This window comes from Schistocerca serialis, chromosome 8 (assembly GCF_023864345.2).
Source record: "Schistocerca serialis cubense isolate TAMUIC-IGC-003099 chromosome 8, iqSchSeri2.2, whole genome shotgun sequence".
Taxonomy (NCBI): domain Eukaryota; kingdom Metazoa; phylum Arthropoda; class Insecta; order Orthoptera; family Acrididae; genus Schistocerca; species Schistocerca serialis.
The window spans coordinates 302,144,760-302,162,599 of record NC_064645.1 but is presented as its reverse complement, the minus strand read 5'-3'; positions in this window follow the sequence as shown (position 1 = coordinate 302,162,599).

Genomic DNA, 17,840 nt, shown 5'->3' with positions numbered 1-17,840 from the left:
CTTTTGTATTTTTAGAAAAAATTAGGAGGTATTCTGTGGTCATTGTTTTCCCAAATTACTGTGGCAATGCCACTGATATCGCAACCTTCTTGGTTAATTTGATGATGATTTTCTTCAATCTCCATTCGGCTCCTCACGTCATGAATTCTCTAGTTTCTATAATATAACTTTTAGATCATTTCTCGTCGAGAACAGCAATATTTAGTACTTTAAAACGAGCACAAACAGTTTAGACCACAAGAAATCTTTATTTTTGTGGTTACCGGTTTCAGTCAGATTTTTATCGTCTTCATACTACAATGTCCACAATGGTGGTACCACAGAATAGCCATACTTTCTACATTTTTCTACATTTTCATTTTACTGAATTTATGTAGATGATTTATGTACTTTGAGGATGTTCACTCTCAGTGCAGAAATCATGGCCACACAGAGCCCATACTTTGAATTTATTTCTTACGTTTCCATTTTAACTGTTTCTGTGTATATTACTCTACATATTGTAGAGTCTGGCAAAATTATGACCACAGAGAGGCCCTACTTTGAATTTGTTCCCTGCAGTTTACTTTTTACGTAAACTATTCCCGTCTTTGAGCATGTACGCACCCACTTGTGACATAGCAGGCATGGGAAGCACTAACTTTGACTTAGTTTTCTATATTTTCGTTTTGAGAATTTGCATATGTTTTGGATACTACTATTAAATCAGCCCAAACAACACCAGTAGCAGGAAAGAGCTTGACTGCTGTAGTTTCTTGAAGGTATCCATTTCCAAATATGATTATTAAAACCGTGTCTCGCAGGGCTTACTGTAACAGATATTGTGGTAACACGATAAGAAAAAATAAATGGTATTTATTATGAGTACGTTACAAAATAGTGCTAAACTTTGGTACAGCTTCTTCTGTCTTGAGATCCTCCACCCGGTAGAAAGATATCTAAGATCGTTTTCCTGCCTGTTGGCAGTTTGTCATATTGTCATAATAGCTGAATGTAATACAGCAGATATGCTGTTAATAATCGCATTTCTCTGTTAATAGCGACTGCTAAGGTGGAAGGTAGTACTGTCTGAGTTGACTACAGGCAGTGCAGTGAACGGAGAGTCTATAGATGTGTGAGAGTCTGCTGAGCATCATGTTTTGGTGCCTCTCGGTGTAAGGGTTTGCATGTATGCCAGAAGAAGGCAGTAGCCCATGGTTGGCAGTGCTTCATATGGCAGCTACCCTGACTAGTTCGATTCGTTGAAGGATGTGCTGAGGAAGGAGGAAGGGCTCTGCTTTTGGGAGTGCCATCTGGTGGCTGCTGTTGGCTATTGCACTGAGGCACCAGTAGAGACGTTGTGCCTGTGTGCTGGCCTTGTTTGTGGTATTTGTTGTGTACATCTTGCATGCTACATAGTACTGCGTAACTTATTCATACAATTTGAGGATATTCACATTAGTTTGTGACATCACGACCATGTTATTGGGGTATTTTAGATTATGGTCTCCACTTTTCAATTAATTAACTTATATACGTCTTACTTGTATGACTATTTTAAATTTAACAGTTTTTGCACAACTTTATTTACATTTAATTAAGACCTGTTCTGGGTACGAAATGCATTCCTGCGTGAATATTCAGAGTAATTCTTGCATTATTTTCAGCCTAATGTTTCTAAATACATTTTATATTAATAAAGCAACATACAGACTTCCTTAAGGTAACATATTCGACATAAATGACAGTCTAAATTCATTATTTAAAATGCAGTCAACATTTCTAATACGATAGTTCGTGTGGATGTTTTGTACTTGTGTCGACATTCAGACCATGACAGGTCATTGTTCTGTTCCAAGCATTCGAAAGAAATAACGTACGTAAAAGTTTTGCCTTCTCGAGGTCATATGTTTGTTTGAACATCTGATGAAACTGCAAATATGTCAGTTCTTGTTCTACTTTGTGAATGAAAAGCAGTGCTTAGGTTGATAAGACGGCTTTACTGATCAGCTTGGAATCTGTTCTGCAAATTACTTTGAAGAACAACTACATGTCTTCTTCCAATTTATGGAAAGTTTAATGAAAATTTTCAGTGTATTTGCCAACTTTCAGATAGTCAACCTATTACGATTACGATTAACTCATCGAGGGCAATTTTTGCTGTTATCTCTGGACCCATTGGTGGATTGAAATACATCTGCTATAGCCTCTGCTAAGATAGTTTACTTAGGAGATGTTTTTTTACGCGAGTGCATCATCACCAGATGACGACACAGGGCCACTCAGGCCCTAAACATGATTTCCAAGTTTTGATTGAGTATAAAACGCTCATGGTCGTGTTCTACTGCTCATCAAATCAAATCTCTTCAACTAGATTTTCACATGCGTCTGACTTTTTGAAGTTGTAGTATACCTACGCTGCTTCTTTCAGCGGTCGCCAAATTCCACATAAAAGTTGTTCCTTTTTAAAAATGAATGATACCTAAAGAATATAATATTGTACAACGTAAATATTCTGGAGTACGATTCGTCACAGACACACACATTTAGATGTTACAGATACACCTAACGAGACTGCAACACGAGATTATTTTTGGCGGCACCTGTACTCCAGTCTGACATCAACAGTAGACGCTTCTCATGATTACTCTGCCGTCACTTATTTTTAGTCGCTTTGGCTGTTACACAGCTGATTTGGTTTGTTTTGCTCTGTTATATTGCGGGATGTTTTAAGCAGATATGGTTCAACAAATAGTACTTTGTACTCTTATGGATGAAAGTAATAATTTTCATTATTTCGTAGTTTATTTAGGAGATATTGACTCCCAATTAGTTGTACGTGTTTTTCCATTTTTCTGCACATTTGACCGAAATATATAGTCTGAGCACAAAAAATTTTGTGATTGTAGATGGGATTAAATGGAACAAAATCTAATGTGCACGCTGCCTGAGCTGTGTTGCTTCTTAAGTCTTCCTTGTTTCCTAAGTCATCTGCTGTTCGTGGTCCCTAGTTTTGATAAATTTACTGATAATCCCTTTGCCGTTACTGCTCACCACATTGGTTTCTCTTCGGTTCACCCTCATTCCACAGGATGCACTCATTAGACTTTTCATTCCGTTCCACAAGTCCTGCAGTTACTCGTCACTTTCAGTAAGAATAGCATTGTCATCAACAAATCCTGTTCTTCATATCCTTCAACGCTGAATTCCGCTCCTGAACCTTTCTATCACATCCACCATTCATTCTTCTATGTACAGGGGTGAAAGGGCATATTCAATACTATCAGTTTGTCCTTGGTCTGGCATTTGTTCTTTTCCTCTGTTGGCTCATCTATATATTGTATGCTACCCAAGTTTCGTTGCAGAATTTCGCACCATTTTACACAGTCGAACGCTTTTTCTACCTCAACAATACACAGGTGTCTTGAGTTTTCTTAAATATTTCTCTAATTATAAAGGGCGATGTCAGCACTGCCTCTCTGGTGCCTTTAACTCAACTGAAGCCCAAAAGATGGTCACAGCAGTATGTTGTGTTATAGTGAGGTTCGGTATATGCTCTGGGAATAGCCAGAACGGTAGATACGTAGAAAAAATAGTAGTAAACAGTTTGAATGTTGTAAAACGCTCAGTACGATATACACATCACCATTGTTCATTTCACCCTCGGTTAGGAGAGAGCAGAAACTATGTGTTATATATTTGCTTCGTGAAGATGGTTTACTGTACTTGTGGTAGAAAATTTTTGGCCTGTTTCTTGTACAGCTCTATTTTTGTAATTAATCTACATTTTATATTTTTCTCTAATTAATTTTAGGTTTTATTTTCTACTGAATGCTCATTCTGGGGTATTTTAACGATTGATGGCTAAGTTTTATTGTTGTATGAAGATCAGTTTTTATATTCTTTTGGTATATGTGACTATTTTTAAGAGCTTCTTCTATTTAATAGTCCTAGGAGGTGGTTGCTCTGCACTTGCATGGGATTCTAATTTATTTGTAACTAGAGTTATTAGTAGCAATCTGACAGCTATCTTAGGTACGTACGACAGAGGTTACGTTTGGTACCACAAAATCTTCCCCTCTTCATTGCTCCATTCACGAATGTCAAAAAGACTGTCGAGATGTATGTGGTAGGAAGTAACATGCTGCCACAGTCTTCTTAAAACATACGCTCACGGTATTTCAATAACAAATCTCTCAGTGATGGAATTTTACCTCTCTTGTAGATCTGTCTCTCTAGCACCTTAAGTAAGTCCCGAGAACAAATTATACGATCTTGTCAGAAACGTGCGGTACTGCTTTTGATCTTCTCTATCTCTTTCAAATCAACGATTGTAAGGGTCACAAACTGATGAACACGTCTATCGGGAGCCACTTCGTTGGACATGAATTATGTTTTCTGAAGATTCCCCTGTTGAATCTGAGCCTTAGGTCATCCTCGATGGATACTCCTTGTTATTTTACAGCCGTTTCCATGTTCAATGTTTTGCCCCAAAATAGGGTAATCCAACAGTACCGGATCTCTTCGCCTATTTATGTGTAACTAGTTTATAAACCAGGCAGTGCCCAATTATTCATTTTGCCAGTTTTCTTTTATAAACGAAAAAAATGAACTGTGTTTGCACCATAATATCGAAAAAATTTCATTTCTATGTTTTCGTGAAAAAGCTTTTGAAATTATGAAACACTTTCTGTGGGCGAAATTATAAATGTCTGTGTGGCAACGCCCCTTCATAGTTCTATATACAGCTATTGTTTCCGACTAAAGCTGTTAACGATTTGCAAATGAAATTTGTTGAAATCGCTGTCAGGTCTCAGAGACTTCCTTAAGTCGACTGTAGGGGTGTCTTAGTAGTAAAGAGCAAATGCATTATAGCTTCATGCATAATGTGGCACCGAGCGAGGTGGCGCAGTGGTTAGCACACTGGACTCGCATTCGGGAGGACGACGGTTCAATCCCGTCTCCGGCCATCCTGATTTAGATTTTCCGTGATTTCCCTAAATCGTTTCAGGCAAATGCCGGAATGGTTCCTTTGAAAGGGCACGGCCGATTTCCTTCCCAATCCTTCCCTAACCCGAGCTTGCGCTCCGTCTCTAATGACCTCGTTGTCGACGGGACGTTAAACACTACCCACCACCACCATAATGTGGCAATTTGTCAGGTATCTCGGTGTTTGTGACGTCATATCTCTTAAAATACGTATTGTAGAAAGACATATTGTTGTAGGTACATTCAGCGGCACATATGGGTACCGTCTCCGAAAAATGTTGCGAATAGAGCTGGAAACAAACAATAAATATAAATGTCATGCATGAGGTGGCAATTTTTCACGCATTTCAGTATTTGTGCTGTCATATGTGCTAATGTATGAGACATAAAACGAATTAATTTTGTAGGTACTTTCAGCGGCAGTTTTCGATACTTTATGCAAAATGTATTACGAATACAGATAATAGCAAAGAAGTAATAAACTTAAATGTCGTGTCCAATGCAGCAGTTTTCCAAGCTTCTCAGTGTTTATGACGTCGTATCCTATGAACAGTGTGTGGTATTACGATATAATTTTGTAGGTGTATTTAGTGGCGTAAGTGAATACTGTCTGCGAAATTTGTTACTAATGGAGTCAGCAGTACAGAAGTAATAAGTCTGAACGTGATGCGTTACGAGGCGTTTCTTACGTATCTCATTGTTTACGACGTTATATCTTCGTAACTATGACAAGTAGGTATTTCTTACCCCCTCAGCGATGTTGCCTGGCAATAAAGGGTACGTGTACCTAGTTTGGCTGAAATCGCTCCAATGGCGTAGGAGGAGATCTGAAAAATACACACTTAAACACATACATACATCCATTTATATAAGTGTATGGATACCTTACATACAGTTACATTAGGGATCAACAGCCTCTGCATGTTCTCCTGCCTACTGGCATAGTAAACTTCATATAGGCAACAGAATTATTGTTGCATCGTTTCTGTCCGTGTGCCTTTGATGAATTTGATAACGTTGCCAGACGTTAAATCGTATTTTCCTGCAAAAAAAAAAAAAAAAAAAAAAAAATTCGGCAGTCGGTCTCTGTTGAAAGCTAAGAATGACAAGGTTCAGTGTTCGTTTTATTTCGTTCGTCATCGGAAGTACTACAAAGTCGTAGCCGTTTCCAAATTAAACAGGTATATTCCCAGTTTGTTACTGAAGATACATTCTCTCTATTCTATGTTAGTTGTGAACTACAACTTGAAATCCTAGAACATCTTCTCAGCACATCGATCAGCAAAAATTTGTGCATTATTTCCGGTATAAAGCTGGTGATCAATAAATGAGACGTACATGGTCTCTGTGCCTCACGTCTCAGGTTATTCTTATATCGAGCCAACTGTCTTCAGTGTGATTTTCGTAAGTATATTTACAGATATACTGTACAATGTGGTGACGACAAACAGTTTGGTGCCTGTTGTTTACGCAGTTTTTCTATTTCGTTCCTTGGAAAATTATTTTTGGAACACATCCGAACGAGCCAAAGTTTCTCTAATTTCAGTATAGAGGGAAATGTATAAGTTGAGGTGGTAAAAATAATGTCAATAGCCACATGCGACGTATAGTCACGTAAGTTTAAAATCAGTTCATACAAGATGGAAATTGTTCCGAAATTCCTTACATTTTATTTGAGAACTCTGTTTAATTACTAGTGAATCACTTTCTTTTAAGTGAATGTTGAGACCTCTGAGTAATAAAGAGCAAAAATGTGGTGTTCACAAGTATCACTGTTTTCAAACATTTTAGACAAAACAACGAACAATAACACTGATATCTGATTACAATTAATGTGAGTACAATTATCTAAGTAGTATTATCAGATTACAATCTTACTCATTGACCACCAAGAATTAAGAGGTAGTAACAGTCTCTGACGGGTTACACTTCTCTAACCTACACCATTAGTTGAAACGCGTAACACTGATCATTTCATAGTACTGTGACTGCGTGTTACAATCTGTTTGTTCGGAATACAAATATTACTGCTAATAAGCTCTATGTGTACACATTTTCCCAATTCTGGATTCTCCACCGTGGAAACTAGTTTATGTTACGCTTTAGTAAATTGGGAGATTCGCAATTTGGTTTCTGGAAAGGCAGTTTCTTATTTTGGTCTGACCAAATGTTCCTTCCTGGAATGACATTTTGTATGACTCGGATAAGGCGTTTGGTTACGTAGACTATGAAGTATTATTAGAATTTTCTATTACTTAAGAAGACTTTTATGTAGACTATGGTATATTATAGCCGAACATATAACATTCTTATTGTATGTAATGCATACAGTTATATTCAATCTTGTCTTGGAATTAGGAATCTAAAGATTCTTTTACACACTGACATTTGGGAATTAACTAATAATCAGTTCCGGTACTGTAATATCAATGTTCAATAGGCTTCCATACTAGGGACGTATTTATTCTGTGCTATGCACTGTATAACATAACTCTGCTAACTGAAAACAGTATAAGCGTTGCGGTTGCTCTGTCGCAATTAGTGGTGTGCAAAGAAGTAGATCTTTGTTGACAGCTATAAGACGAGCTTTTGACACCTATGAAATGCAGTAGACCCAGTTTCATACAAACAAAACTGTAGAGTTAAATTTGTCGAAAGGATATACTTTCGTTTTATTCTTAGAAACGATTTAATTTTGTAATTTAAGCACATTTATAATCTGTTATGATGAATAAATACACCAAGGAATACATAAATCATGTCACATACGGGACGTCCTTGATGGATATAAGTTTATTTCTAATATAGTCAACGTGTAACACCCTTGGAAATAACGACGTTGGAATAAAAAATTATATTGTTCAGTGTTACCAGGTGTTTTCTCTTGCAAATGAATAAAATTGTTGTACTTCTATGTTTTTCAGTTGGAAAAAGAGTTGATAAACAGAAATTGTTCATCTCACGCATAATCGATCATAGCTGAAATCCGTAGTTGTTTGTCACAAAATTGCTCTGTAACATAAGAGCTATATGTTTGCAGTACCAACTGATGGTCATGTTTGTCCTTCGCCACTAGTAGAGCAATTTCATACATCAATAATGGATGGATCTTCTTTCCTAGACTTCAAAATTACGCTTTATCAGTTAAGTAATTACATACCTACTGCCCATTATATAGTTCTGTCGCTGTAGTGTGTTCCTGGTGTGATCTCTGTTACTGGACATGTGTCAGATAACTGGTGGAAGTGATGTGGGCTGACATTCTCTCCTGCATTTGCTCGTTTTACCCATATTACGTGACGTAGTTCATTGAGGATCTAGTTTTTGTTTCTTCAGAACGCTGTATGATTAATTGATTTTTGTCGTTTTGAGGTGAACAATGTACCAGAATGTTTGGAATCAATTTCTGTATTTTCTGTTCCTTATCTTATGTGGACTGACTCAGCATTTTCTATTCCAACAGTGCAACGTAAAATGGCTCTGAGTGTCAACAATATTGCCTTGATATGTAGATTGAACTTATGGCGGCCTTGATAAGTTTCTGAGAAAGATTCTCCCCTACCATCCCACTTTGCCTCAGATGTAGGTCCTGGACAGAGTCAAGTGAGTACTAGCTGGAATAGCACAGAATAATTTTGACTCAAGTAGTGAATATTAAAGAATTTTGATTTGAAGGTATCTGTGATTTCTTCCTGTGGATGATATTTTCGGATCATGAGCACTGAGTCTGTAGGTTTTTCCCTCTTGACATTGCGTGTCATACATGCTGGTGCCGGCCGCGGTGGCCCTGCGGTTTTAGGCGCTGCAATCCGGAAACGCGGGACTGCTACGGTCGCAGGTTAGAATCCTGCCTCGGGGTTGGATGTGTGTGATGTCCTTAGGTTAGTTAGGTTTAAGTAGTTCTAAGTCTAGGGGACTGATGACCTAAGATGTTAAGTCCCATAGTGCTCAGAGCCATTTGAACCATTTGAACCATACATGCTGGTCAGCATTATAAGGGAAATATACTTAAAGACAACAAATAAATGCTCCAGTACTATGAAATTATAATTATAGATAAAAAGCACAAATACATAAAACATTGGCTGACAAAGAGGATCTAACTGCAAGGTCAAGTATGCAGTAAGGAATCGAACAGAGGAATAGAACCAAGGAACCTAGAAGTTGAAAACACTGCTGATGGAAGATATTACGTTGGGAAAACCGGTAGGGGGCGGGGGCATTGGTAATCAAAATTGGAGGAAATGTCACAATGCCTAAATTCCAATAGACTGTTTGCGGTGTAGTCAGGAATTTTTTTTTAAGGAGTGCAAGATCTGGACTTCCTGCGAAATGATGAGATATTACTGTTGCCATTGCATGAAATCTTTAGAGTTGTTGTTGGGTGGGAAACAGAGAATCCAATATCACGTAAATGGGTAACAAGAGCAAATATCCGTAACATTTGGAGAAAGAACAGATCTTGCACTACTTAAAACAGTTTAGTGACCACAAGCTGAACTGTCAGTTGAAAATTAGGCACCATACCATCGTTTTGCATACTCCCAGCCCATCTCTACCGACGTTCTCATTACAGTTTCTTTCACCACGGGTTTTTTAACTTTTAGATTTCTTGTTTATTCGCTTTCTTTTTTCATTGCATATCGACTCTAGCAATTTTGTTCCCTTTCGGCAGTCAGTATTTCTACATATGTGTACTTCTTATGTCTAATATTATTTTATACCGTTGGACCATTTGTTTGTCCCTTTTCAATATCTTTCCCTTATAATGCTGACCAGAATTTTAAATAATTTCTAATAACTATAATGATTTTTTGATAACTGTAACCAAACTTACTTTTAAGTCTTTTTTTGGTGTAGACGTTATTTAGCATTTCATTGAAATTATTTTTAAATACCTTTAGCTTATCAGTTACTACAGTATTACTGTAATATCTTCATTTTATACACAATGGTTTTGTTGCTATATTATCTGTGCTCTATTTCTCTGCCTACACTTTAATGTTTACGTAATGTCTCCAAAACTGTGCTATTAAAAATGCTACAGTCGTACTTCCTCGGCACTTTCACGCACTCTGTCGATGTGCTCCACCACTTGTCAGTAGCCTTCCCTCGGCACACAGCCCAACATTACTTTTCTCCGACACTTGGTCATGCCCTAACTTTTATTCAGTGACACGACCTATCTGCTGCCACTATCTGCTACCACTAGGTGTAGCTTTTCTCTGCTTAGAACGGTTTCACTGAACTAGTGTGGCACCAGTTCTTTACTTTAGCTTAAGTTAGTTTTCCCATAGTTTTTCGCGTTTTTTACGCCATGTCCCCTATTCCGTGGCGGCTCTAATATTGGTGGGTTGGCTTTCCACTGGCACCATTAACTGCTTAGCTTGCCAATGTTGAGTACATCGTGTGGGGTTGACTTTCCACTGGCACCATTAGCTGCTTAGCTTGCCAACGTGGAGTCCAGCGTGTGTCATCAGCGAAGGTCTTTGGTCGAGGTGTTTGATTTGCTGGCTTTATTGGGGCCTGTGGAGGTCAGTTGGCTGAGGGGCACGCGGCAGGCAGGTTGTGGCTTTTCGGAGAATCCGGCTGTCCGGCGCGGATCTTGAGGAATGGCGTAACTTTAAATCCGTCGGCGGCAAGACTGGCCGGCTCGCTTAAGAGCTGGTAGCGGCGGCTCTGCGAGGAGAGATGGACGTAGCACGCAACCTGGTCGGCAAGTTCCTGGCCTATTCTGCAAACTTAAGGTTTACGCCATCCCGCAATTCGTCTTTGTGGGTTGGAAGCAATAACGCCCTGGCTGGAATGCTGCAAGTTGTGGCTCCTTCTCATCTAAATTGAGATAAGCGTTATTTTCTAGTTTTAACCACCTCATATTGTAAGGCCATCCCTTTGTTCTATCAAATGGGATCTGGTAACGCAACTACCAGTGTCTAAATGCATGACCCTCGGCTAGCGTTACTAACTGCAGATTCTGTGCTAGGCCATATTTCGTGTAAATGTAAGAGTAGTGACAGGTTTCGTGAAGGAAATTCTTTGTGACACGATCTGTGTGGCAGGCAAGATTGTATGTGCGTATGCTTGTGTTATTGAATCAGTGGGTGCTGACATGATTGGTAGTAAATATTAATAGTTTGAGGGACTGTTAACTTTAACCTGTTGGTACCCGCTTGCCATTAACCTATATGTTTCCCTTTTACTCCCCGGTCATTCTTGTGTGAAGTTTTATTCCCAAAGATTGCTGTTAACATTTGATCTGCGCTGGCAGGGCAGCTTTAGCGGCAAACGGCGCGTTCTTGTTTAATGGAACCGTAGCAGAGGCGTGTTTCTTTGTTGGCGCGGTGGCACTCCGATCGTCGCACGGCGTCTGGGTTGACCGGCAGTCGACAGCCCCGAAGAGCCGCGTCGGAGTGGCTTAGGTTAAGTAAAGTTGATCCTTTCATGCGTACCATGGCGGTGTGGCCCCGCTCGTGTGGGGAGCTGTTTGGTGAATTTTAAGAGTTCAGGAGGTTAAAGTGTCTTTGCCAAGCCTCAGTTTTTTCCTCATTTTTTCTCCGTGAGTGTTCTTTAAAATTGGCACCCTTATCACTACTTCTCTGCGTGTGCAGTTTAAGATCTGTTACTTATCAAGATAAACTGGCCAACCTTACCTTGATCCACAGTCATTAGAGAAATTTGGCTGCTCGTTCCTTGTTCGCTGTCATAATCGTCTGCTATAGCTCTCAGGTTACTTTGAATTTTGGGTTAATGCTTGGTTATTAAGGATTGCGTCAAAGTTACTGCTGGTCTGTACCAAGTCCAAGTACATTGCATGTACTTCAACTTCTCTTCATATGTGGTCAATTGTATATTTATTAAGCCTTGCTGTTAATGTATGGTTGGTATATATGTGTGGCCATTTATGTTTAAATTTTGTATCTTTCTAGTTGTTCTGTTTGAGGGACTGTGCAGTTTATTGTTTAGGGGATTTGGTACTAAGGGTTATGCATTGCTAAGGGCCTTCCAACAGCTTCAACCAGTGGTGTGTCTTATGAAGAAACCGGGATATGGATGAATGCTGTTTGTCTGTGTAACAGTCAGCTAGGCTTGAAATTTTGTTAGTAGATTTAACAGCTGTTATTGTAATTTATTTTGCTGCAAAATTGTGTGTTAAACCCGCCTGCAGCCACGCTTAGTTTATATTACGGTTTTGTTTTCATGAACTCTGTCCTGGTTTTAATGGTATAATTCTTAAAACAATTTTTTTAAAGGATTAGTCAGATTTCTGTTGCCTTTAATAAGTTTTTAAATTGCGATGTTAATATTGTCATTAAGTAATAAAGTGTATACGAAAACAACAAATGAAAAATGTGTGGGCCCACCATCGATTTTTTCCCCTTAAGCCATCCCATGTTTAGTTGTCGGATGTCACCCTTCTTTAGGTTTACAAAACGAGACTTGTGGGTACAGTTAATTCTTGGGTTTCTTTTTCGCGATCACTCAAAATCCATTTCAACTGGCAGTGTTAATGAGAAGTGCCAAAGTCTAGTACTAAATTTGCTTTTATATTGTTAATTGCCTTTGTACATATTTCACCTGATGATGCCATTATAGTATTATGAAACCAGCCACGAATAACCTTGCAATTAAGTATTATCAACAACTAAAGCGATTTCTATAAGTTAATACTAATAAGAAATTTTGAAAGAAATATTTTAACGTGTACCAGCTAAGCTGTGGATGCCCATGTCGTAAAATCACACAATAAAAGACACTGGATGTATTTCATATTTGTCTCACACTTTCATTAATTAGTAGAACTTAGAAAGCCTCGTGTAGGTATAAACATTTTCATGTATTGTTGTTCATCATTACTGTTACTATCACTTTTATTTCTCTGAGTGCAATAATCAAACGGATTATGGTAAAATCATTTTGTTAAGTAGTTGTATGAGTCCTGTTAGTGTCACAATACTTTTATACGCTTATTTATTATTATCCTGGCTTTATCTCTGAAGTTTGAAGTATAATAATGATTCTAGAACCTTTTATTATTACATTATAGTTTCTATTGATTTTTCAGTGTCAATACCATAAGTATGTATGTAGTCCATTTTATGTACATTGCTACATTCATTGTTCGTTTCAGAATAATACCTAGAAAAATGTTAGCTTCCTTTTTGGTGCCAAGCTATAGAGTACTCGGTCCAGAATGTTTTTCAGTATTCATATAACTTGGGAAGCAGTCTGAAACAAAATTGAACGTTTGCGGACGAATGAAATGTTTGTACAGCTGGACTATTCTATACGGAAAAAGTGAGGATGGAATGGTGTGGCACATAGGGAATTAAGAAAGGAAAGTTAAGAATAGGAATATAAGATAAAATAAAAGATATAAAAACATAGGGATGGAAGAAGACAGACCAGAAAGACAAATAAACACCTACTGCCAACCAGGTGTGTGTGAGTGTCTGTGTGTGTGTGTGTGGGGGGGGGGGGGTGGAAAGTTTTACTAGTGGGTTACAGGATAGGGACCTTCGCCAATCCTTCAGAAAGCACATTACCAACTTCACCACCACAGACCCGAAAAGCTAATTCAAACACCCTACTACAGAAAGCCTAAAGAGAGAGTAGCAAGGAAAAGTACTTCTACTAAGAACCAAATTAAACTTTGAAGAAGATTCATTACTCAGTCACATTTATAACTTGATATTAAATGTTTTAGTTAAGTCAGGAGAGTAAATTATTATATCTATTTGCAGTAACTTAAGCTAACCTCAATTAAAAATTCTATAAATCCAATTATATCCCTCCATATATATTTTGAAGGATCTGGAGATACTTCAGTACTCCCTCCAGTTTCATTGACCATCGACATTGGCAGTCCAGTTGTCGGCCATTGCATGATGCTACATATCGTCACACCATTACAGGGCACCAATCTGAAAGAGGAAATAGCCACGCCCACTGAGACGTTCGAGATGCCACTGTAATAGTGGGTTGTGTTGCATAAGAGGGACACTTCTGTTTTGACCACTGTCATCAGAGAATACCTACATCTGCCTTCAATAGCTAGTAGTTGTAACATCACACCAACACACTCATTAGTCTCTGTTATACAGTGCGTTATAGGGCGTTGACAGAAAAGTGTTTATCGTAAATAAAGTCGGCCCACAAAGTTCGTTTTCCTACCGACTTGAGACTTTCATGCAGCTCAAACTTTTGCACCGTTTCTTGTATTTTGCTCTCAAGACACTGAATTGCATACATAATTCCATGTATGACCGTTCAGCCACAGCCATGGAATGCGAGAAAGTTAAGTGTACTATTTTTGGTTTCCAAATTGGGATAACTGTTCTCTTTGTCCACCTCCGTAATCGAAAGCTGAACATGAAACTCACATTATTTATGGAACTTATCACATCCTAACTTAGCAAACATCCAATAGTAAATGTCATACTTTATTACTTTTATTATCAGTATTTCTAGACCACAGTCATTAATATTGGTTGTCAGTATTTGTGAGTCACATCATGTGATAAGTCTTTTCTACAATTGTGTGCACATCACATAAATGCATGCTACTGAGAGGCCTGCATTCCACCAGTCACAAGGTAGTGGACCAAAGTGGTATATTGCTACTAAGCAGTACATCAGCGTGATTAGCTCTCACAACAGCCCAAAAGGCTACTGGTATTATTAAATATAACATATTGCATACAACAGTACTTCCTATTCCCACTTCCTGACGTATACTACATGTTATTAATGTTATCCTTCCAATAGTGGACTTAAAGTAATAATTTTTCTTTCTCTGTAGTATACACTACCTTTGACCGAAATATAAATCATAGAATTGTTTACTCATCTAATGTGTAATATATTCAAAGTACAACCAATATGTGAAACATGTATAGCACATCTGTTGCCATTATTTGATAAGCTTCCAACTTCCACCTGTAGAACAGTAACATAAGGAATCATTAATAGCAGCAAGTATCAGCTTTTTAGTAGCAAATTATTAATACGAACTGAAGTCAGCACTGTACCTTAGTAATAAGATGTATCACTTCTCGATAACTCACAACTCACTTTGAAAATGAAGCATATACTTTGATACGCAATTCAAGTCTCTATTCCTTAATTTAAGCCCATAGCATAGTGAAATAATATTTAGTCTTGAGAAAATAAGTCTTAATGAAAGCATTCTACAATAAATTTCATTGCTGGATCAGAGTCCAAACGAAAAGAATGTTAATTCTTATTAATAAGTGAAACTTTCGCTTTGAATGTAAAGAAAGACTGTGGTGGTAAACTTCTACGTTATTTGATACTGAAACAGCTGAGTAAAACGAAACGTACTCATAAGTTTTCTCTTTACTTATTCTGACCGTCTCTGAACTGATACGCAATATTTTAGCGCAACACAATCTGACTTTCTGTAACCCCTACAAAAGAATAGCCCAGACTAACAATAACCTATACCATTAATGAATCACTTACCTCACAAAAATCTTCGTTACTCGAGCTACTGCAATACAGCGAGCGCCAATACTGCCAGCTAAATTCTAACACTGAAGGCTCTAACTACTGATAGGCACATAGCTAGCAAATGAAAGATTTTGATATAGAACAAACAATGTATTTACCTTAATATTGTTCAAAAGTCATAACGTCCATATAAATTCTTGACATCTATTTTGGCCAATTTTCTTTCTCTGACGGACACACGTCCAGATCGTCCGCTCACATTAACATCTCAAAACTCTGGCATCTGTCTCCCCACATGCACCACTGCTGGCGACTCACCTCCAACTGCCCAACGCTACACGCTGTTCACATCCAGCAGCCTGACACTACACTAGCCAATAATCCGACAATGAGTCCAACCAGCCACAGACTGCACACAGTGCAGTCAGTGATTTTAGTACAGAGCACTACGTGGCGTCACTAACATAAAAACCTAAACATCCTAGGTACATAAGTACCAACTTCTTTGATAATTTACATGTTGAGCTTCTTCATTGCAGAATCTTACATCATAAGCAGTTGCTGTTTGATAGGGTTCTGAGTGTTAAATCTGTAAAAAGATTGGTACAGGTCTCTATATAATTACTTATTAACACTTTTCCAGTCTCTATTCTCTCAACTGACTTCAACTGTGGCATTTGATGAGGAACATATATTACACTCCCAATACAAGCATCATGTTTTTGTAGATTTTAAAAAAAAATTAGATGTGATGTAAAAATGTTTTTCCAATAATACTAAAGACTATCATTATTTGATGCTTTTACTGAACACTGTAATCTTACAAGATTTTGAGAGGCCCCTTGAGCGATCCATGGTGTCGTTGGCTCCATGCTGACCTTGATGTTGTGTTAAGACAAATAATGCATGACAAAAAATTTTTCCACCAACACATATCAAAATATGACGTTTCAAAATACGCACCTGACTACCGTTTAAAAGCTTAACCTTTCCCATATTCGCCGGTCGGGGCGGCCGAGCGGTTCTAGGCGCTACAGTCTGGAACCGCGCGACCGCTATGGTCGCAGGTCCGAATCCTGCATCGGGCATGGACGTGTGTGATGTCCTTAGATTAGTTAGGTTTAAGTAGTTCTAAGTTCTAGGGGACTGATGACCTCAGAAGTTAAGTGCCGTGGTGCTCAGAGCCTTTCCCATATTTACCAACATGTTTACCAATTTATATACGATAAAAGTACTGAAGTGTTCGCATTTCTAGCTGTGATGAAATATCCCTAATTTAATGACGCAAGGTGCATGCCAGTATCTGAGTTTTTCTGATTTACTGGTGTGGGGACGCTGTAGCTAATTCGCTACTGAAGTAGGAGGGCACTGTCAATCGTTTACAGATAAACAAATACACTGTTTTCCTGCTGTACGTGATGACATTCTCATCTTATATGACCATTTGAAAACAAGATTATTAATAGAGGTCTTATTTACAGAAAATTAGAGGCATGATTATTATTGTATTGCTTGAGCAGAATTAATTAGAGGCTATAGCAGAAGGAAATAATAAGCACCGAGTATATTACGATTAAAATATTAGTTTGAAGACAAGAAAACAGCTGAAACTAGAACTATAAATATTCCCTCCTCGCTGAAGTTTTGCGACTGACAGATCAACGATAATTACTGGTTTTAAACTAGCATATGGAGAAGAAATAGTGGACTAAGAGTGTGTTGATGGCAACTATACCGTATCGATCTGATGGAGACGCTTGTGTGGTTTTGATGAATGATTGCCATGTTGAAACTTCCTGGCAGATTAAAACTGTGTGCCCGACCGAGACTCGAACTCGGGACCTTTGCCTTTCGCGGGCAAGTTGCCCGCGAAAGGCAAAGGTCCCGAGTTCGAGTCTCGGTCGGGCACACAGTTTTAATCTGCCAGGAAGTTTCATATCAGCGCACACTCCGCTGCAGAGTGATAATCTCATTCTGGATTGCCATGTTGTATGACATTAACGAGAGGAAGTACATAATTTCTTTGTATTCTCCTTCAGAAACGCTCTGGATTGTACTTTGTGTCAAATTATTGACTGTTAATTTTATGTGTTCCTGTTTTTCGTAGCATTTTCCCCTCACATTGGTGATGTAGAAGGTACTACGCTTTCTAGCGAATCTGGTTGTAAAATATGTCCGATTGTATTCTCACAATTACATTTGTTTGAACATTACTATTAATGAAGTGGAAACAGGTAAACGAAAATATGAGAATTTGTATACTTAGGCCAGGGTACTAATAATTTCCATTTATTTTAAGGAGACGTCCTGTCTGTTATGGTTGGAATACCGTGGAGAAAACGTGTTGTTATATGTAATGATCGTATGTCATGACAGGACCACCCACGCCAAGAAAGTGGATT